The sequence below is a fragment of the Syngnathus floridae genome, chromosome 1, assembly GCF_059516105.1.
Source record: "Syngnathus floridae isolate MCC-2025c chromosome 1, RoL_Sflo_1.0, whole genome shotgun sequence".
Taxonomy (NCBI): Eukaryota; Metazoa; Chordata; class Actinopteri; order Syngnathiformes; family Syngnathidae; genus Syngnathus; species Syngnathus floridae.
In genome coordinates this window covers 7,595,802-7,619,587 of record NC_142413.1, presented here as the reverse complement: position 1 = coordinate 7,619,587, position 23,786 = coordinate 7,595,802, and the positions used below count along the sequence as shown (strand labels likewise).

The following is a 23,786-nucleotide window of genomic DNA, read 5'->3' as shown; positions in this document are numbered from 1 at the left end:
ATACTCCATAAAGGTCTTTAACTACTTAGCTTAAAATCGCCTCCCTTTTCACTCCAGCCCAGTGTCTTACCCTCATTGGGGGCATTATATTTATTCAATGGCGGAGGGTCAAAGACAGTCTGTTAAACAGAGTTGCTTGTCGCCTTAACTGCCGCATCACTTCTAATTGTGTATCGGTGGGTCAGCGGTTTGTGGAGGTGTCCCCCTGGAAGAAAAGAGGAGCGGATATGAATTTAAACAGTATCTTGTAAGGCATTGTCTGGAGTGGGCTCGGGCCACCACTTCAGCCTCAGAGGGTCTTTCAGAAGGAGACTATTTTGTCTTTCTTTGACTACAACGCTGAACACGGCCGTATAAAAGGAGAGGAAAATACTTTGGTGGCGATCGCATGTCCAGGTTGACACACTATTCAGTTTTTTGGAATGTAGAAGAGGCCAGCCGCATTGGACCTCCTTACTAATTGGGCTGTGTCTGTTTTGTTAAATCACACAGCATAATTTATGAATTTGAAAAATATGAACGTGTAATGCGTCAAAAAATGCTTCAAAACATTTATACAATACTAGACAACGATATATGATGGTCAATTATGTTCTTCTGTTTTATTTTGATGATCGTTCTATTAAGGTATCAGAAAGTCCATTTTAACATCATTATTATTATTTCCTTTAAAAATAATATTAATATTATGTGCTATATATTATAATACTATAATTAAGTTTTCAACCTGTTGGTTAGAAGGATGATTTGAAGTTGATGTCATTAATAGTTGTGCCTAAAAGTGGTGACTACACTACCAAAGAGACAGACACACAAAAGTCTACACACCCCTGTTGAAAAGTGTGTTAGGGTTTTACAGAGTATCCTTATCGTATGATTATGTTGGAATGCAACCGGTAATGAATCCCATTCTATACAAGGTCGTAAAACACCCCCTGATATGTTTTGACTAGAGCACAAGGGCTTCCTATTCAGTCTACTCTTTCTCTTAATAAATATGTCCTTGCAGTTGGGAGAGCTTCAAACGTCACTCCTTCAACGTGTGAACTCTCCAGCTGCAGGTGTCTAAAAGAACTCTCTTGTGTGGTTCTTGCCAAATAAGTTGGAGTGAGCAAATCTCTAACAAAGTGTTTTGGTGATATCAAAAATGTCTTATTTTTCAGTTATTGTGATCTCATTGGGGGGTAAACAATATAGAGAATATCTTTTCAAAGGGGGAGAAAAACAAGTGTGCTTACTCTTTAAGTGGGGCTGTGTTCTGAACTAACCAATAAAATTCAAACTTATATTCATAGTGGGACTCAGCCTACACCTGCCACCATTTCAAGTGCCTCTGTTTCATTCCAAATAAAGTTCGGAAGCTCTCATAGGCTTTCCCTGATTTCTTTTTATTCTCATAGAAGCTTGCAGGTTTTATTGGCAATGGTGACTTTGCTCTTTGGAACTATTTGTAAGTGCAATATTTTTTTTATAGTTACAAAGATATATTTCCAACAATTTTTCCACAAAACAAATGTCACGCTCCGCATGGTTTTTCATTTTTTTTCTATCTTGAAGGGCGCAGGTTCGCATCCATTTCATCCCCAATTTCCTTGCTTTTAACACAAGATGTTACAGATGGCATTCATGCTGCAGCATGATGCAATTGGATTTTTTTTTTCTTCACGCAGAAGGTTTAATGAGAATTAACTGGCAGGAACCTTCTCGTAGAAAGGTGTAGATTTCAATATGGGCAATTACGCGCCATTTCTAGCCAAATGTGCCAAATTTGCATGCTGTGAAAAGGGCGAGCCACAGTTGCACAAGTGCATGAAAAGTGCACTAAATTGGGGCAAACATCACGACGTGGGGAAAGGCATCTCCGCCGTAATTGATTGTGCGATTGTAGGGGGGGGGCTCGTAACGCAGGCGGCAATTAAAGGCGCTTCTTCTGCGCCTCAAAGAATTGGCAGGTTATTATGCGGGCCAAGTGTCAGCACATTGACAAGGATGGAGGGGTGGCATCATTTGCAGCAAAATGTGCTCAAATATGGACAGATGTCTTCTTCATACATGGCTGTCAATTGGACTGCGAGAGGAAGGATAGATGGGTGGATAGATGGCCTCCTCTAAGAGACAGCGCTTCCTGCCCCAAGTACCGAGAGGGCACGAGAGGAAGAAGCTGAGAGGGAGGGGAAGGGAGGTGTGTGTGTGTGGGGGGTGTGGGGGGGAGACTTCCCTGAAACACCAGTTGATGGTCTTCTCGCACAAAGGCTGGAGTGACGCAGTCTGCGCTGCCGCAGAACAGCCTGCTCTCTGTCTGGATTCGACCCTGCCGCCGCGCACAAAGGGGAGCTCGAGTAAACGGTCCATGAATGTTGATTAATTGATGCCATTTTTTCGCAGCGTGCCATGGAGATTGAGAGGGGGTTGCGTCGCCCCGGAGAGAGCTTGCGAGCTTTCTATCCAAATGTTATACGAGTGTAGGGATGCCAAAAGTAGGCCCCGCTCACACTCTCTACTTAAGATTTTTTTTTTTTTGGTCCATTCTGTTAATTAAGGAGACCGGCCTTATTGTAAGGTATCGGGTACTTGTAGAAGCTGCTGATACCAGCAACTGATACTGAAAAGAAAAAGCCTGACATTGAATTAGTGCTCCTTTCGTGTTTAGTTGGTGCCATAGTGTGTCAGATTTGGCACGTCAGCAAATCACCATGAGTGCCATTGTGATAAATGAAAATGTCAAAATGACTAAAGTTACTATAAATTACTAAAACTGATTGGGTGAGACCAGAACAGGAGGATATTTGTTCACAATTATCTGTCTTAGTGTTCATTCATTCATATTTGGTGTATAAAAAAAATAAACTAGTAATATTGATATTATCAAACTTCCCCAAATAAGAAGCAGAACCAGGCAAACATGTTTGCGTTGGCTTGCACTTCTTGAAGCCCTAATCCCCTCAGCTTCAATCCGTGTGAGCGTTTGCCAGTAAACAAAGTTCTAAGGTCTCGCTGGCATCCTTTGCCTCCCGACAGCGCTCAGGTGGCAAAGTTTCCCACGATGGGACTTGAGGGGTACAGGTGTCCCTGGAAAATGAGGGTGGCCCGGGGCGAGAAGGGGCGAAGCGCTGGCCCGTAGCCCACCTCAATGGAGGGATCCCAGGGCCCGGCTCAATAGGCCGGGTTCCACTTGATGGGGAGAGAAAGGAGCGTTTTAGCCACTGCCCAGCAGGAAAGATCTGGTTGTGGGAGACCTCTTTCAGGACTCAGTGTTTGTCTGAAGGCTGTCACAGCAGATGAGTACTCAGCAAACAGCGTGAACAAGGATTTGAACCAGAAAACCAACAGAGCCTTGACAATATTGTGATTGGGCCTTGTCTCCTTAGAGGGGGCTGAAAGCTGAATTGAGAGCAGGAACAAGTGTGCATTCAGAGCGGGGGCCGACTCGCCTTTGGGACGTGTTTTATGGTTTTGAGGACTGTATGTGGCGGATAAAGCAAAGTCATGTTAATCTGCTCCGCTTTTCTTTCACCTGAAAGACGCCCACCACAAAGACGCGCAAAGTCAGACGTGAATGAGACCTCTGCGCTCTCCTGACCCAAGACGGACGACACCTTGTAAAGTTCTTTAAGTGGCACAAAGACGTCACAAAGAGCTTGTTTATGTTGACAAAAAAAAAAAAAAACCTTGCCTAATGAAACCAATTTGGGCGCTATATTCAGGATGGGTGGACTTATTCGCGTTGCCTCAGATGTTGGATGCCGGCACTTGAGTTTCAGTTGTCAGCCAGTCATTCTTCACTGATCCGTACCAATTGTTCAAATTTTGTTAGCGTTCCTAAAAGGTTGCAAACGGTTGTAGATGGTTGCAAACACTTTTTCTTGTCGTGTTGACGTCTATTAAAACTGTTGGCGATTATCTGCTGAGCGTCCTTGTTACTGTTTGAACAAAGCCTTACGAAAAATCAACATTCAGGCTCTGCGCAAATCCTCGCAAACTTTCCTTGCTCAGTGTGATACACACTCACCTCGACAGTCAACTGAGCCACTGTCCCCAACTCCGCAATTAATCAAACAATAATTGAGCCATGTGTTTTTGGAAAACTGCCAGTATGGTGTTAACAATGTCATTGAAGGAAAGACTGTTACTGATTGAAAATGAATTTAGAGAGCGAGATGTGCTATTTACTAGTGAAAAATGTGGAAGGAGCTTGAATGTTAACGAAAGATGTGGAATAATTTTGGTGAAAAATAATTTTAAGCACTAATAAACCTTTGGCTTTGAACATGGCTTGTAGAGTTATGACAATAAAATAGAATCTAAGGAATTAATCACAGATTTTGCTTCAATTCAATGGACAATTTTTTTCCTCGCCTTTTGGGGTCAGTATAGTACAGACATCCTGATATAAAAATAAACTGCATTAATACCAGACGGTCATTACAGAGGATAAAGAATATGTGTGACTGTAAATAGTTTTATGCTAATGATCATAAAAGTTGTTTTGTATACATTTGTAGCCGCAGATATTCAATATCATAACGAATATGCAAACTTCGAATTGTTTATCTCTTAAGTCATGGAATAGTCAATTTAAATTTTTTGTTTTCATGCATTTCATTTTTTAATACTTAAATAATAGTTCATGTTTTTATTCGTGATTCACCAAAACAAATAATCGGAGAGATTTGGGGGTTTAAAAAATAATTAATAATAGTTTTTCGCAACAGTTAAGAATGCTGAAATGTTTTTAAAAATGCCTCTAGCATCCGGATAACAAAGGCGATGAGAAAGAATTGCAAGTAGGGCAAATTTTGCTAATGCTAAACCACAGACTTATTATTCTACACAGATGTAGTTGAACATTAAATTTAGGTTGCATGCATATTACAAAAAACAGCAAACAAGTGAGTTTTGCAGGTAACACCTGAAAGCTTTATCGCTTACGATAACATTTATTAAATTTAAATGTATTTTCTTTTCCATTTTTCTACATTTTCCTGACTGAAATTGTTTGCAAATGGGCCTGCGAAAGCAACAGGTGGAAAACAAACAGAACTGGAAGTGCAAAGAAAGCAGATTACAGCAAAAGCAAACTGATTATGCACCCGGGTTTTTGTTTCCGCTCTGACTCGGTACACATTTACGAAGCTATTTAGCCGTGTGTTGGTGAGGGAGAAGCTCGCACAAAGAGCAATGTTGTCTCTCTGAGGAGTTGGGCTAACTTTGAAGGCTTGTGAAGAGAGGGGGTGGGGGGTGTTGAGGGGACAAGTGATGGAATGGGCCGGGAAGGACTGTGACTTCTCCATTGAGAGCGCGGGGGCACGCTGGATTAGCTTGATTTGCCTGTGAATGGGCTCCGTCCATTCTTCTTGTTAGGGAGCTGTCACATCGAATTGAGAAAGTGAAAACCTCCTTTTATCAACCTTTTCCAAGTGAAACTGAACGGGCAATCAATAACTGAATTCAGCCTCGGAGGGGCAAAGTCAAGCAGAATGATATGGGCCGGTTATAAAACGACTGTTTGTCAAATTGTTAATAGGGGGGAAAAAGCAGATAAACTGATGTGTTTTTTTTATGGTCGCTGCGGATGCTGTTGGCTCTAACACAAAATTGAAATTAAGAATTAAATAAGAGCCTAAATGGAAAAAAAAAATTAGACCTTTTAGATAAGTATGCACATTGTTTTTAGGCTGCGATATTAGTGGCAAGTAGTGAATTGTAGTAATACAGATTTAATTGCAGTATTGCTGCAATAGAAATTAGAGTTTAAAATGGCGTGTGGATTTCCACTATTTTTCCTTTTTAATGTCTACTTTATGGATTGGATTTTGAATTTTAACTACATATTTATGACACGATGATGATGCTCATTTTGCAAAGAGCTCACTAAAAGCCCAGCAAACAATCTGGGCTGGCTCCCCTTTTTTTTTTCTGGGTCGAACAACACCATATTGTTTTGGAGTTTCATTATATTGACCTTATTGTGTCTTTGTGCTTGTACTGACACCATGATAATGCCTGAATACAGAGGGAATTATGCTCCGTATAAATAGATCCCATCGTGGAGGATCGCTTCAATTATCCCACTACACATTGACAACATGCGCGGGATAAAACACCCCAAAGCTTTAGTCCAAACTGCTCTCAAGGCGCTCTTCAAACATTGTTCGGGCTTTTGTCAGCGGGCCGCAGGAACATCACGGCCATCAATGGAAATAAAGAAAAGAAATACAACTCAGCTGATACATTAACTGCTTTTACACAATGCATTTTAAAACCATTAGCTATATTTGTTTTTGCAATTTGCGCTCCGATTCTTTAAAGTGTTATTTCTGGAATTTGACTTCCTTCGACACACTCACCAAAAAAAAAAAAAAAAAAAAAATGCACTTAACTGATGGGACGTGGCTGCACATTCAAATCATTCATCAACAAAATTTCCTTTCTGTTTTCACGCTGCGTGGAGAAAATGAGTCGGATCATTTGGCCTCATCAATCAGTTGGGTAATTGATGTCCGGAGTGTTACACACTTAATTGAGCACCTTGATTGTTGCCTGTCATCATTCCCATCATATTCTGATACATTACTGCACATTAAAGCAATCCATTTCATCGCCTTACACCACCATTCCTTTCCTTATTAGTAGCTATTTTAAAACTGTGATAAAATAAACTGTAAAAGTGCTTTTAATTCTGCGGAACTGTCACCCATCCATCTGGTGTGCGAAGATAATGTGCTATGAAAAATTACAACTCCTGTGAACGGCAATTATTCACTTGTCCCACCAATTTTTAATATCTAAAGAGATTTATTTTGAATGTGTTTGGTGTAAAGTAGATGTGAAACACGACTTATCTGCCGTAATACCAGGACTGACCTGTGAGAGGCAGGATGGTGTCACAAGCCATCCTGAGAGAATAGTAGAAGAAGAAGAAACACAAAAAGCTTGCAGGTCTGTCCAGCGATGACAATTCATTTGCAAACTCTTTCAAACGTAAATACTGACTGTGTTTAATATCATCAACCGATTGACAATTTCTGATTGTTGGCTCTTCAGAGGACCCAAACCTACCAAAATTACTCCTAACACACTTTGCTTCACGGGATTATCGCCCAAGGCCGATCTTTAACATATCCGCTAATCAGGTCTTTGTAAAAGGGAAGTAAAATATCAAAATCCACGTGATTATTGTTTTATGTGTACCCCACGTTATCCTTCAAAAATCCATCCATTCATTCACTGGTTAAACACTTGACGCTCCCCAGGCCAGGAAAGAGGTTGCAGGGGTCACAAGCTTTAATACGGACACTCTCATCTCTCTTTTGGCAGCAAAGGTGTAAGGTAGCAGTTGCATGAGTGTGTGTGTGAGTGTGTGGTTTTTCAGGGGCTGTGGGGTCGGGTGGTCCTTAATTGAGTTACTAGATGACTGCCGTTTCCCACATTCTTGCCCTGAGCTAACGAGAGGGGTTAAAAAGGAAAAAAAAAAAAACGCTCCCGGTTCCGACTCCTGAGTGCAGCTGCGAGGCAATTATCATCAAGCATGCACGCATCTGTGTACAAACAATCCCACAGCTGCTGCCATTCAATCTGTGTGTGTCTGTGCGTGTGTGCGTGTGTGTGTGCACGTGTGTGTGCACGCACAGGTTCACCCGAAGGCTCATCTCCAACACCTTAGGAGGTGTCAGAGTTGAAAAGAGGCCGTGACGCATTGCACGCCGATGGCCTACCTGGGGTGGTGGCGGCGGTAGCGTGTTACATGTGGACAAGCCTTACCAGCTTATACAACCGATTCATCGGCACCCGTCCTTAACCCAATTTTTCGGAGTAAAAGTTGGAAATTTTTACTTTTAACTCAGTTCTGATGGACATCGTTCACTCATGCTACATTGAACGAATATGCTCGGCCCGAATTTGTATAATAAATGTTTGTCTACGGGGATGGGGGCGCTTTACGGACTGGTACCAGGTGCCCTGCACATCCTTGGACCAGTTGGTGACTACAAAATTTTCATTAATATTGTAATGTTGTCCATTTAAGAGAAAATAAGTTTGCAATGTTACAAGATGAAATTTGATAAGGTCCCAGCTGCTTTACAAAAAGAAAAAAACAAACGCCATATATGTAAGTCATTCTGACATGAAAATTTAACATGGTTAGCCGGATAGCATGGTTGCTTAAGTCGTATTTGAACATATTCAAAAGACAAGGAAAACACAATTATCAGTCTTCTTAATTGATTCGGTAACAGTACAATGAAAGTGACTTGAACAATTATGTCACGAGGCTAACAATTATAACAAGTGAACTGAAAAAAAATATTACTTTATTTTTGTAAAATTATACTTTCTACTCTGTAGAAGAAACATTTAAAATCTAAATTCCTGCAGTAATAAATCTACCTTGCAGTGAAAAAACATATGAGGTGAGCAGTTTGTGAGTCCACTGGAAGAAGTGGCTGCATTTCGAGCAACCCACCTCCCCCCCCCCCCCCCCCCCCCCCCCACTTCTGCAGATTCTAAAGAATGAAAACACCATTATCAAACGTGTGTCAATTTTCTAGGTTTGTTGTAAAAATAAACCTTTGAACAAAATATCCTCTGGTCTTGAAAATGTCAAAATGCTCTGAACCGGCTGGCAGTGAGCGTATTTTGAATATACGCTACAGTTCGCGGACCCCCGAACCTCTGAACTCTGTTAGTGGTCCAGCGAGAGTGAGTCCTCGTGAGCCCAGCGTGACTTGCGAGGGTCCGCTGAAGGATGACTTTATGACACAGAGGGGACAGTTTCAGGGCCAGAAAAGAAGGTGGTGGAGGCGGCGGAGAGGAGGACGGGGGTGGACTGTCAGCGATGAGTGGGGGAGCCAGCGGGAGGCCAGCTTGGCCCCTAGGATGCCTCGTCACCACGGCAAAGCCCCGGAATGCGCCGGCACACAATGAGCTCCCGGGGCTCAGAGGGCACTCCGATTTGATAACCACATTAAAGTCCCGGCAACATCTGCTGGGGTGCGGGAGAAAGGCCTAGTGGCGGGCTTTAACCCCCCGAAACTGGGATCATTAACCCTCAGCCCTGTGAGAGAAGGGGGACAACAGCTCTCTTATTTGTCAGCCGCCCCGCACAGGCCTGCGGGGGCTAATATTTTACTAAAAACAGCGTGAGAAGAGAAGCGGCCGTGGGCACCATGGAGAGGCCTCCTTCACACTTTACATATGGGCATTAGCGCCAAGCCGCAGTGTTAAATACATGCGGAAACTCGCAACGTAAACATTTGCATTGGCGCTCCCCGGGATTTAAAAAGATACAGTGAGATCACATTTTGGGGGATATCATCACTCGACAGATTTTTTTTTTTTACTGGCGAGCAAACATTTGAGATACAAATTAACACTGTAACGTGGTGATGTACTTTACAGCAAGCCGCGGTTTTGCAGATGGTGAACTTTTTTTTTCTAATGGCACTTCTATTTGATCCACAATCAAACATGAAACAAAAACAATTACAACTTGTTCAATTTAAACAACCACATAACATTGACTAAGGAATGCTCTCCAGCTTTAAGCTAACACACAAGGCAAAACACCATAGGCAAATAAAATTAACATCACTCTTACAAGCCTTTATTATTATTATCTAATTCAATTCACTTGATTAAACGAACATCTGCCTGAGTTTTTTTTGTTTGTTTGTATTTTTAATTTTCCTTACCATCTTGGGGGTTAAGATCAGGGGATGTCTTTAATATCTGAGACGTTTCTGTGTTTTGGGGCGATATAAATAAACTTAACTTGATATGATGTGTCAACCAATCAGATGCCTCCAGCCAGTCTTGTCTTGTGTTTCTTTAATTTAATGATTTTTGCCTCCTTGTTACCTGAGTTTGAATCCTCCATCAACACCAAAAAGACAGGTTCCCTCATTATATTTGACTTTTCTTTATGACTGATAATTTCATTTAACTTATTGAACTTTTTTTCACTCATATGCTGGGAGAACGATGAAATGGTTCTACCTGCTAACGGCGCCAAGTCTCAAACTGCCAAATACGGTTACAGCATAGACAAAAAGGAAATTACCTTTTGCACGCACAGGCGTTGTGTGGTGGTTGTGTTCTCCCCTGAGTTGTTAATGCGCGATGAAGGATGGAGATATAACAGGTGTCCCGTCACAAAGGGACACGTTTCAGGCTTCCAGGATGTTCTGGTGCATCATGGGTCAGCGCCAAGCCTCATCCACCTCCACAGGTTTCAAAGCGGAGGCCACCTCACAGTAATGAATAATTAGGGAAACAAAGGCCGACAGGGGGTGAGTGGCTGAGGCAGGAGGTTGGGATGAAGGAGAGGATGTGGAGGGCCTAATGTGCCTACAACAGATGCGGCAAGGAGATGAGGGTTGGGTTTTTTTTGCCTTCCCTTCAACCCCCCCCCCCCACCCCACGACCATGCGTCATAGAAAACATCATCCAAAATGTATTCCCTGGAGATGAGGGGCTGCAGGAGGTGCCCCCCGATGCACAAGGTCCTCAAGTGCCTCCGCACAAGTAATCCCATTCACTGCAGCTCATTACATGGGCAATTAAGTGCTGGGGTGGAGGTGGGTGGCAGGGTGAGGTGGGCGGGGGGGGCAGGCACAGCTAAGGAGTGTGTGTGGGGTAGCGGGGTCACTCAGGCCTATCAATTAGCAGCAATGGGAAGTAACCACATTCAAAAAGTTAGTACTGTACTTAAGTAGATTTTGAAGACATTCTGTGTGCACATTATAATGTTGAAAATGTAGAATGTGTGTATGCCAGGCCTGACGTGGCAAAATACCCATCCATGGACATCCATGGCCTTGCTAAGAATTTTCGGAAAGTAATGGTTTCGTATTGTAAACTACTTTTTATGAGTGGCTGACCGCTTGTAAACGCTGTTGCAGTAGATTAAAAATTTGCAAAAAAAAAAATATTTTGGAGGTTTGAAGCAAAAGTGTGACGAACGCAATACCTATATTGTGTTTTAGAATAGACCTTCTCTGTATTTATAGTAGTTTGATATGTGCCTGTGGCTAGAAAGCAAAGCGTGAAGAGTCTCTGTCACTGAAATACAGTCACTGAATTGCGTAATCGTTCATTGAGAACAACTCTAAAAATGTGCTTTATCTTTATAATCCCTCCTTCATTCTCTCTTGGTTGACCATTATTTCATTATTCTAGGTTCATAAAAACAAAATCCAGTATACTGTATATGGAGCCTTAAAACCTGAGTCAACTGTTTGCAATTCGGTGAAGGCCGACTGCCATTTATAACTGCTCAGCTTTTTTTTCAATGCGTCAACTTGTCAAAATAGTTCATGATTTGACAATAAAAAAGCATTTGTACTTTTTAGAGTTTTTTTACGTCATTATGTCCCATTTTACCTTCGTAAATACGCTTATCAATTTTTTTTTATCATCTTGTACTTGAATACCGAGTATTTTCTGCCACCTCTGTCACATGTTAAGTATCGAAACCCTCATTGATCCGATTCCGCCCCGCCCGCTGTCCAGCAGTTTGCCAAACCCCCACCCACCCACCCATCCATCCACAGCACCCCACACATACACTCGCACACACACACTCCCGGTTCCTTCACCTGGGCCGGGTCTCCATGGACACCTGCCTCCCCTTAATGAAGATCCATGGCTTCATTTCCATTTCTGGAGTCATATCAGAGACGAGTGAGCACAAAACAGGCCTGTTTCGGAGGAGGCCCGGAGAGCCGGATAGAATGACACGGCTAAGTGCTCCGGCAGAGCGGGGCAGCTGCGGAACCTGAAAAATAGGATTTGATCGTGGGCTTCTGAAGTGGGGGGCTCGGATGGAGAGGACTTGATGTTTGGATTGGTCACAATGGCGGCCATGTGCTAGCTCGCTAGCTCCTTGCCACTAATGAGGCTTTCTGCGAGGACGTTGGAGGACACCTCACGTGCGCGCACGCACACACACACACGCACACAGTCAGACAGGCAGGCCGCACTCCTGCTCTCTTATGCCATCTCTTCACCATATTGTACAGCCTGCACAATGTAGCACTCTCACGCACGCTAGCGCAGATGTTCAAACTCACACAGCCTCGTTGAGACCGGAGCTTCTCAAACTACTTGGGTTCCGCTCAAATAAGGATGCCCTCTTAATTCAAACGGACAATGAATTAATTGACCATGTGTACCACCAACCCAAATTCTATATTGAATTCCAATTTTGAAACCTGACCCACAAACACAAACTTGATTGTGAAATAACCCTAACCCTAACTTAAATAACCCTAACCCGCAACCGTTTGTGTCCAGTCAACTTTGTGTGTGCAGGTGGAGTGTGTGCATGTGCATGTGCGTGTGCGTGTGCGTGTGTGTGTGTGTGTGTGTGTGTGTGTGTGTGTGTGTGTGTGCACGCATGTCTTTCAATACAGTGGTCGAGACTGTGCTTGTTAACACGTTCTAGCTCACTGACTCTTCTCAGTCCCACCCTGGGGGGGGAGGTAAATTTTGTGCATGCTATGTGTGTCTGCTAAACTAGGTGATGAAGAGGAGCAGGAAGAGCAGGAAAAACAAACACGGTGACGCCTCAAAAGTATCTTGTGACCGACCTGAAATGAACTTTTCTCTCACTTTTTTCACATTAACAAATAATAAGGATTTAAAAAGACATGATGTGGCAGGGCCGCCTCTCAGTTCAGAGTTTGCATCTTCTCCCCGTGCCTGCATGGGTGTCCTATGAGTTTCCTCCCACTTCCCAAAACATGCATGGTAGGTCGATTGAGCACTCTAAATTTGGCTGTGAGTGTGGGTGAAACCAGGTCAGGGTGTCCACCTTAACCCGAAGTTTGCTAAGATAGGCTCCAGCATGCTACACTCATGAGGAGAAATAGTTCAGCAAAAGGATGGATGGAAACTCAAAGTAGCTGACCTGCGTGCACGTAGGGGCGGGGCTTGATGCTGGTTACGGGTTCGGGGGTGAGGTGAAGGTGGGTATGTATTTGTGGGGGGGGTTCAACTAGGTGCGCACGGTGTCATTTTGCGGGCCCCTCTGCACTCACCTGGAACCGAGCACTTCCCCTCCCCGACTCTTATCAGTTCCCAGAGGAAATACCTGCTCCAGGTAAACACGACCCTTTGACCTCCGTCGGCCATCCGCTCTCAACACGTCTTGACCCGGAAACCGTCTCTTTCCCGAGCCGAGGATTAGCTCTATCCCGCATCTCCACGCTGCGATCGGTGGAAGACCGTCACAAAATTGAGTCTGGGTTTGAATTCTTCCCTCTTCATCTTCCTCCTCCTCTTCATCCCTCTGTCTCCAATGTAATCTTATCAGGTGTAACCAAATATCTGCTCCTATCCAGCAAGGTGTCTCCGGGGCCTGTTTGCGTTCTCCCACTGAGTGATTTATTTGCGGGCAGGCAGGATAAGCAACACCACAATCATCTTCATATTTTTGGAAATGTGAAGTTTTTGAAGTGATTGCGTTCAAGAATGATTGTTATGAAAATTGATTTTTAATGACTTTGAACATAATTAATAATGGACTGCAACACTTGATTTAATTTTAATGGCTTGTGATGTAAAAAATGACTTGATGGTGTAAAAAATGACTCAATCATGACAGGCCAGATGCCCCTTCCTCCTTTTTATACACTTGCATTAAATGCACAGTGGCATTGTGAATAGTCACCAGTGTATGAGAGTCAGTCTTAAAACCCTAAAAGTAATCTGAAACCCTAAAGTGACACCCTAAGCATTTTTTTTCAAAACAGGCAAATGAAATCCTAATTTGGAAGTCAAAATATAGGCTTCATCTGGAAACCCTCTTTGAAAACTTTCAGCCTGACTTAAAACCCTAACCCAATTGAAAACCCTCCACTATACTTTATTTGAAACAACATTTGAAACCCTCATTTGAAAACCTAATCTGACCCGTAAATGTCCCCCTTCGGATTTGTAATTGCAATGTGATGTGACCTGCGTTGGGGCCGCCAGTGTGCCAGTCTCCCAGGGGACAACTATTCTTGAAAGAGGCAACATGACCACAAGCCATCACAGGTCTGCCTACAAAAAACGAGGAGCACGAGATCCTGCCTGTCCGTCCCTCAATTCCACCATAGGGTCAGGGTTAGTCTTCACCCCTTGGGGGCACATCCAAGCACAATTCCACACCCCCATTCCTCGAATTGTCACCTGAGCTGTTTGTTTGTTTTTTTCTTTAAATATTTTAGTATTTGTGGATTTGTATTTGACTACCCTTGGCATGGATTAGCAAATTACAAAACCAAAATTTAAAAACAGTGGTGAAGAGTTTTCAGGTCAGATTCAAATGTCCTGCCAATTTGAGCAGCTCTCAGGTGTTTGTACCCCAGTTGAGGATCTTGGAAACACAATGCTGCTTCACTTTGTTTGCTCGTAGAAACCCTCGATAATTCTTGCACCCGACAAGCGGGTATTCGGTTTCCCGCCACGACAGTGATGTACGTGAATCCCGAAGCTACTCCTGGGTCTCTGGTGGACTTTGGCACTAGGGAGTGGTGACTTCCGACCGATAACTCGCTCCGCCACTCTCCACGGCACTGCGGGGGGAAACCAGAGAGGACGAGCGAGACATCCTGTCAGGCACCTGAGTGAACGCCTCATCGGCCGGAAACAAAGACGCCATCTTGGAGAAAAAAAATCACCCCGTCGGGGATTATTGGAATACATGCGATTGCCATGCGATGGATTTGGATAATCCTGACCTCCTGGTAATGACTTCATTGAAAAAGTCTACACACCCATCTTCAAACGGCAGTATTTTTGTAGTATAAAAAATGAGATTAAGATGAGTAATATCAAACTTTTTCCACCTATTATCTGTGCAATACATTTGAGGAAAAAAATCATTTTGGGGGAACTGGTTTTTTTTTTTCTAGTAAAAGTCTGAGTATGTTTTGCTATAACGCTGACTGCTTTTTAGTACTGTTCACAAGCCTCCATCTTGCCTTGCATCTCAAGGAAAACTGAAATTTCAAACGCAATTTTTATGTAGTATATTATCATCATTGCATTTGCATTAAATTAAAAATCCTCAAAATACAAAAAAGGATCCAGTGATATTTATGGTCACTTATTTTTTCCAGATGTCTGTATTGAACTATTTACCCCCAAATATCCGTACTTTGTATGAAATCAGTGCCTCTTTAATTAAACCTAAAGAGGTGGATTGTGACTTCCTTCATCAGAGCAGAATGCTTTCATGGAAAACATAAAATTATGTGGATGACTCCAAACATTTAGTCTCGTACAAACTAACGCGATCGCCCTTATCAAATGCCACATTCCCTATTTTCCGAAAGGCCAATTTGACACTTTTGCTCTCCATCAGTGACGAGACCCCTGCCTTGGTTCTCCTCCTCCCCATCATTAGCGGGCAATAGCGCTTCATTAGAGATAAGCGGGACAATGGCCGGGGTGAAGGCCTAGATCACGTCTTATCTCTCGCCTCATCTGCAGCCCGTGGTGTCTCTGTCAGAGGATGTTGTTTAAGACCAAGTCAAACACTCAAACATCCTGTGGCATCATCCAAGCCTACACACGCACACACACACGCGCGCAAACGCACACACACACATGCATGCGCGCACACACACTCTGACATGCGCAAACACCTCTGCGCAGCACTTCCTTATGGCACTTCACACTTGGCTGGTAATGTCCACTGTAGCATTAAAATGTTTGAAGTCACAAAGCACCGGGCGGGAGTAAGTCACAGAATGTCGCTGTCTGGCACAATTCTTGCATCTTCAAAACCATGAACTTTGGGTTATTGAAAGAAAAACAAACTGCGATGAGCAGCTTATTGTATTTGTGTGCTGCGTATCAGCTCGATGCTGCTTCACAATGTTTCCATTTGAACTCTCGGCACCACTCGCTGACACAAGTCTACACAACCCTTTTGGGTTCACCTCCAACTCCAACACTGACCTTGGTTTAAAACACTACTTTAATAATAATTATAATATAATATAATATAATATAATATAATATAATATAATATAATATAATATAATATAATATAATATAATATAATATAATAATAATAATAATAATAATGCTGGATTGTAACCCTTGTTAGGAACCCTAAACCTGACTAAGAACCATAATTTGAAACCCTAACCCAGGTTTGAAACACTAATTTGAAAGACGCACCTCAAACATAACTTTTTGTTTTCCAGGCTCACAAATCCTATTGTTATGTAAACTAAAAAATCGTCTTGTGTAAAGTTCTGGGATGAACTGGACCAACTTTCGTGAGCAAGGGTCACACACACACACACACACGCACGCACACACACACACACACACACATGCCGTCCATGCTGTGGAGGAAGCCAAAGTGCAGGCAGGTTAATGTCGGGGAGCACTCGACAACAATGGTGCGTTATGAGGTGCTGCGGTAGTAATGAGGTCTTTGTTGGGACGTTAGTGCCCGGCCGCATCCCATCATTACTCATCCTGGGAGACCACTGGCCTGTCGGCATGGCAACTGGGACTTGACTGAGGCCACGAGCAAGACCTGAATCTCAATGGCCTGGCTGACGCACACATACAAAGAATGTGTGTGGTGGTGGATGACAAGTTTTACAAGTGAATGCTCCAGAAGCAGAGGGGGCAAAAGTACTCGGACTTTGTACAGATACCTGTACACAAGAATAAAAGTAGTGGTAAAAGTACTGATTTGGCTGCTTCAGCCTCAAGAGTAAATGCACCAAAACTTTTTCATATTGCTATTACTTTCTTTTATATTTGAACCTTACAGACTGCGCTGGCACGTTCGCTGCACGTATTCTCGTCCGTTTGTTAGAAATCAATTTTTTTAAATTTATTTATGTATTTATTTGTTTGTTTATTTATTGTCAAACATTTTCTATCAAATTGAAAATCAATTACATGTTTCATGAAAACAACCAATTGGCTTTGGTCAGTTTAGCTTCATGCTAGCAAACAATTCAAAATGCAATGCAGAGGCTAACGAATAGCATCAACGTCACCGAAAGGTGTTATAACTTTTAAAGCAAGCGATATTTGAACATGACTGGTGCAGTAGGATGTCAGTTTTCCAAGCTTATATGCTCTACATATGCACCAACACACACACACACACAGTCTAACACACAACTACACACACACACGCACACATGCACGCTCATCCAATGAATGTCCAGTGTAGGTATGCAGTGGTGTGAGAGTCATCATGCAGGTTGTTGGGTGCATTGGGTCAGTACTGAGCGGTCAGCAGCTGCTGTCTGGCCGAGGTCCCACATTTCCCAGGCTGGGGTGGGTAGTGGGGTGAAGAAGGTGGGGGTGTATTCGTGGAGCAGGGGTGGCAGTGGTGGTGGCGGGGATCCGGATTGACAAGCCCGTAATAAAATCAGGCGCCCTGGATGGGTTGTGTGCGGCCCATTGTTCCCCCGGCAAGGCCCGCGGCTGCTGTTTACTTTCTCCCATATGCATTATTCAACGGCAAAGGAGCTGCGGGAGGAGTGGGGGGGGTGGGGGAGGTTGGGGCGATGTGCTTGGGGCCCATTCAGGGATCCTCTTGCCCCTGTTTTGTTCTGCTAATTTTCAATTAAAATAAACCATCGCTGGCCACTGTCTTGGCTGAGCCAGGAAGCGGACACAGTAAGTACGAGACGGGGGGGGCACATGGATGGATGGATACATGGATAGCGAGATCGATCGATACTTTTTATGATGAATCCATTTCAAGAAACAAACTATAAAATTTAAAGCAAATATTCCCACAGGAAGGACTGTCAATTCAATAGATCTATTTTACAAACGTCAAAATATTAAGTGACAAAAAAATCATGCCAGTGTGTGAATCTTCTTTTCATTTCTTCAAAGTGATTTTATACAATAAGCTTCGATGTTTTGAAATGAAAGCAGGTGCTAAGGAATTACTTGATAAGAAAAAACAAATTCAATGTTTGAATGCAAGTTGTAGAGCTAAAACTATATCAAAAACCTTTCTATGGTCTCACTGTATTGCAGATTTTCGAAACGTGCGTGGATCTGGAACGTAACCCTGGCAATAAGCAGGGTTGACTGTACTTTGAGATTTAATTCCACAAGTTATTACTCTTGGCAGGCTTTGAGGTGGCAACAGGAGGATTCCCATATGGCGGGAGAAAGTGCGAACAAATCCCCAAAGACAATGGCTGCCTGCCGTAATGACTCCCTGAGGTCATTAAAATGAGGCCAAACTAATCAATAAGGCCAGTGATGGCTCCTCTCCTTTGAGGCGCCTATTTCTCACAGGAGGGGGCCCAGCTCGACTTGCGAGGTGCAGGGGACAGATGCGGCGGCGGTGCGACGGGAGCGGGAAGGGGGGGTGAGTTCGGGGGCGGACGAGCCGGGTTAAAGATTCACCACACATCTGTCACTCGAGGCCGGGCGGCAAGCGGTGGCCTTCCCCTGCTGACAGCCTGCTGGCCTGCCCCGTCGCCGTGTCTTCTACCTGCGGCTCTGCCGGGCTTCACCATCTGCCTGCCTGCGCTTCGCCTCCACTAAACGCAACAACTGTTACGCGCAAGACCAGGGGTGGGCAAACCTTTTGACGGTAAACATTCTGACCAAATACATCATCTTGAAGAATCAGTGAATGAATACATCTAAATAAAGTAATAAAGAAATCAATAGTATTGTTGGTCTCCCTTTTTTGCAAGTGCATCATGGTCTGGAGTAAAATTTGTTGTGGTAATTCTTAGGATAGAGCCGAGGCGTCGGTCCGTTAACCTAGATCTGTGATGGCCTTTGTTGACGTTCATGTGGCTGAACGTCTGCTCACACACGTTGGTCGAGCCAAATTGTCCACTCTTTTTTTAAACACTCGGCACTCAGTGTCCACCGTTCTTTTCCTCGGGCCACTCATTTTAATGGAAGGATTCCAGGGGAAGGTTTGTGGGTGGCATTAGCGTAAAACTGTATCTGAAAGCTCAGCGCGCGAATTACGAGAATACTGACGTCACAGCCCACACTCGAAATTCGACTCTGATGGAAATAGAGCCCGGAGTGCGCCGGGTCCCTACTACTTAGTACGTACACGCACTTACGCACCGAGCTTTCTGACACGGCTTCCGGGAGTAAATGCTCGGGCGGGCGCTTCCCCAACTATTGGGTAAACATGGTAATTGCAGGGAAAATGACAAAAAAAAAAATTAATAATACAATTTATTCAGGTTTGGCGGGCCGGATTAAACGGCCCCGTGGGCTGGATGTGGCCCGCGGGCCGTAGTTTGCTGCTCTAGACACTTTATTAGGAACACCTAATAAGGCCAAAAATAAAGCTTTCAAGACTAAGGCTTTTTTTTTTTGTTTACCTTGCATGCTCATTTTAATGAATTGTATTTTTTTATTAATTGCAAAACATTGTTAATCACATTTTAGTTTGTCTTGATGTACTCCGAGGTATCAGATGTTTTTACCGCGGTCCACATTTCCTTCTGTCTTATGACAGAAGCCCTAAAAATGTTTAGTCACCTCCTCATATCATTACATATACAATAATGAACAATTTGATGGATAATTAGTTTTGAAATCAGAAGTCAAGAATAGTCAAGTTTATTCAATTATTGTTGAAGCTACAGAACAATCAAATGCTTGCAATATCGCAATATTTTAATTTATTACATGGCACAGATTTCAGCAACCATTTTGAAAGGTGAACTGTTTGATATGCTTTTGCGGGTCACATAAAATGACGTGGCCAGATATGGTCCCCAGGTCTCGGGTTTGACACCGGTGATTTACTATATTGTTTCTACTATACTTATGTTTATGTTGTCAACTGTTTTTTTTAATTCATTTTATTCAGAAACACCCCATCTTATGAAGGGTGCTTCCTTCGGGTGTTTCTGGGTCTTCTCCGGAAAAATTACAAAATGTGAGCATCTTTTTTTTTTCCACACATCTTTGTTCTGCACCTTTATTGTACTATACTGTTAAAGCTTAATCAAAAATAAAAGAACTTGAGCTGCAGCGTTGTGCGGCGGACGCGTCCCGTTAGCGTCGGTGCCTGCTGAGTGTCGGCGTGAATGCGTTGGAGGGCCTCTTGGCTCGACTGGACACACTACTACCCCCCCCGCTGGGTGCAGGTGAGCGCTCAATGCGGCCTTAAGCACCTGCCCTCTTTGTTTCCTTCTGGATGCTTTTATGGCGTGGGGGGGGGGGGGGGGGGGGGGGGCGTGAAGGGTTCTGGAGGACGTGTGGATGGGAGGTAGCGGGGGGGGTGATCCATCTGTGTCTGTGTGTGTGTGCCGTCATTGCCCTCGTAAAAGCAGAGTAAGGTCCACTAAAGTTGCCTGGTTGTTGTGACGAAGCACCCCCCCCCCCCCTGCACCCCCTTGCTTGCCAATTTGGATGGACCCCAGTTTTCATGCTGATGCATTTGTTGGATGTACATTCACATGCAGTTCATCCATCATACGAGTGTATGGCCCCATTTCAATAATGGTAAAGACATAACTCACTGATTGAAATTATTGCTGATTGAAAAATAAATCAGATTGGGTAATATTTGGAATTTCAACCAAGGATTTAATATACACTAACATTTTGTTGTTTTGTTTTCAGTGTCAAAATGTTTTTACCGTTATGTGTTTAACAACTTGTGGGGGTAAAAAAAACAATAAAAAACAATGTTAAAAATTATATCGATCCCCTTCCTTCCCCAAATAGATGTGCCTTGTTGTCTCGTCAACTTCACCACACAAAGCTTTGAGCTTGAAACAAAGATCTAAAATATTAATGTGACCTGTACAACTCAATTGGAAAAAAAGTTTTTAAAAAATCTGCGATCACGTGGTTGCACAAGTGTACACACCCTCATTAAACTGACATTGGGTCGGTGATTAGCGTTATACACCTGCCATGTATCTCAAAATGTTCTAGTGATTTTTTTTCCTGACATTTTTGTAGTCACATCACATATGATTAGAAAACAAGAAGGTCAGGGAGGTCACCAAGAGGCTAGTACGACTTGCATTATTGAATAAACATACACATTCACAAACGGCCATTAAAAATGAGTTTGTCTTAGATGACAGTTTGTGTTGTGTTGGCAAACAACGAGACGTTAAGACGATGAGGCACTTTGACGTTGGTGGCAGGTCAGCGTCGGCCTCGAAATAAGCCGCACATATCAATGTTTAATTCATATGATTTTCCTGGATATGAAATGTGGCTGATAAGACTCAAGCAAATTAATCCGATGAAAGGAAGAATATAAGCAGAGATCGGCTTTTTGAGTGGGAGCATCTTAGAAACCAATTACCGGACAAGAAATAGATCATTATTATTTTTTTTTTTAGTGAGTTAGGTTGCAGATGGAGGAGGAGGAGGGCAAAGGTGCTTGCTAAAGGGGGGGGAGGTTCTAGATTGAGGAGCGAGGGCACAATAAAGACATAATCATCTCAGCTCAACTTTTTCCTATCCAACTTTCAGATTTTAATTTGCCATCTGTGAAGTGGTACCTAATTTACTTTCGCTTCGTCCCCTCAATGCTCCATTGTCGGCGGCGCTTGGATTCAGAGCTTCCTCTCTTAGCTCACCTCGGCGTGAAATTGGTTTAATGAAGCTGAAAGGTATGGCGCTCTCACAACACTGTGGATTCCAGTGACACTGCTTGATCCACACATACACACACACGCACACACACACACACCACTGAGATGAAAATTTATAACGCAGCCCACAAAAGATCCCTATCACACATCACACACATGCATATTCAGTGGGCGAACTCACACCGATCGGTTTGAGGCACATCAAATCAGCAGACATGCTCTCTGCCACTATTTCGTGGAATATTATTAAAAGGAATCATAGATTTGCTCACTTAAACTTGCATAGGTTTTACTATAAGGTAGTGGAACCATGTGACCTCTCGCAACTAATCAACAGAAAAGGTCATGAGAAAGTTTAGTATAGTGTTTAAAAAAAAGGATTTTGGTGTATATCATCTTGTGCTACCCTCGTGTTCAAGTGTTTTGGGCCAATTTGATTTTTTTTTTTTAAATAACATGCAACAAATCAGAAATACAATTAAGACATCATTAATGTGGTAAAAACAAATACAAAACAAAATACAATTATTCATCCTACCTTAGATTTGGACCAATCGTGCTTTTGATGTATCATCACATAAATCCTCAAATAAGTCTGATTTTCAATTCATATCATTGCTGATACAGAAATGGATCTGTGTTTTTTATGTCTTGTCTTCCTGTGTCACGTCCATGGCTTGTCTGCTAGTTTGGTTCATCTTCACCTGTTCTCATTAACCCTACTCCTTTTGTTAACCAATCAGCTCCTTCCAGCTACTTGTGTCATGTGACTTGTCTCATCAATTTATTTGTATTTAGTTCCCAACTTGGTTTCAGTATTTGTCGATTTATTGTTGATGTGTCACAAAGCTGAAATCGTCATTGTTTATTGTTATTGTATATCCTTCATTTCTGCGTGTTTGGCTTCTTTTGTATTTCACTAATCTCTTGTTACATGATTTTTATACTTTTTGAATTCAGTCATAAAGACTGAGCTATTTAACTTTTACACAGCCTGAATGTCGATTACATTCAATTAGACACATTGTATGTTATTTCATACCTCGAATTCAGTATATAGTGCCTGCAGTTATAACTATATACTTTTTTAAAAATCCTTTGAGGAAATATTCATGTTATTGATTTACAATTTCTGGCACATAAATATTTTATTTTTAGGGTCATGTTTCAAACTATTAAAATGACAATGATGTAACATTAATCACAGTTCAATGGCTGTGTGTGTTTGTGTGTGTGTGTGTGTGTGTGTGTGTGTACGTTTTAGCACCTCTCCCAATCTCTCCCTGTGAAAGGTGTTCTCCTGTTACCTGTCCCGCTGGGTGCGGCTTCTAATTGGAACAGGCAGGAAGTCCTGTGGGATTATTTTGTGTATACGTTCCATTAATATGATCTCCTCATGGTCATATCACTTACTTCTTCTTGTCCCCATTTTAGGACAATCCCGTGGAAATGCATCTGTAACCCAATATTGCGATCTGGGCCAAACGTTACTGGTTGGAGGCTGAGTTTGGAGTTGGTTTGACCCGAACAAAGACGGAAGCAGGCTAACGGAACTGAGTTGAAACTCTACAAAATGTCACAGTTGTGCGTTATTGCCAACTTTTCTGTTAAATACACTATACGGTACATATACATCAAAATAATGTATTTAAAGCAAGAATTGATTAAAGTGTGGTACACACATACCAAAATTCGGGTAGGGTGAGCACCTCCATCCCCAATTTATCGAAATAAATAAAACGAGTGGAAGGAGATGGATGGATGGATGGATGGATGGATGGATGGATGGATGGATGGATGGATGGATGGATGGATGGATGGATGGACGGACGGACGGACGGACGGACGGATGGATGGATGAGATTATCTAATGACTGTAAAAGATGATCATGTGTTGTGACACGTGTTCAGAGATTTTGAGTAAGCCTGCACCTTACACCCCTTATGTGTGGCCTCTCCCCATTGTGAAGATCATTTCAGATGTTAAAAAATCGTAACGTGTGTACTGATCGCCGGCGACTGAACCGATGAGCAAACCGGAGGAGCCACTGCAGCACGCACGGGATCAAACAGGCGGGCCGTGCTATGATTCACCTAAACGTCCGAGCCAAAGTGATTCAACCCGCCCGTCAGCTGCACATTCTCACCGGGTGCACGTCGTGGCACGTGTTTGTTTTGGCTTGTTTCCGCCAT

At 43.0% G+C, this 23,786-nt stretch overlaps 1 long non-coding RNA gene across 4 annotated transcripts; it reads right to left on the bottom strand.

The window, feature by feature from the left end:
- LOC148403839 (uncharacterized) lies at positions 1–22,280 on the bottom strand. Of its 4 annotated transcripts, none has more exons than XR_015859163.1 (3): positions 22,132–22,280; positions 21,501–21,648; positions 1–205 (listed from the first exon to the last, which is right to left on the bottom strand). It is a non-coding gene; the product is annotated as an uncharacterized LOC148403839 (long non-coding RNA). The 4 variants fall into 4 exon arrangements; XR_015859162.1 differs by lacking the exon at positions 1–205 and adding an exon at positions 3,061–3,171; XR_015859160.1 differs by lacking the exon at positions 1–205 and adding an exon at positions 13,507–14,561.
- Positions 22,281–23,786: the final 1,506 nt, after the last annotated feature.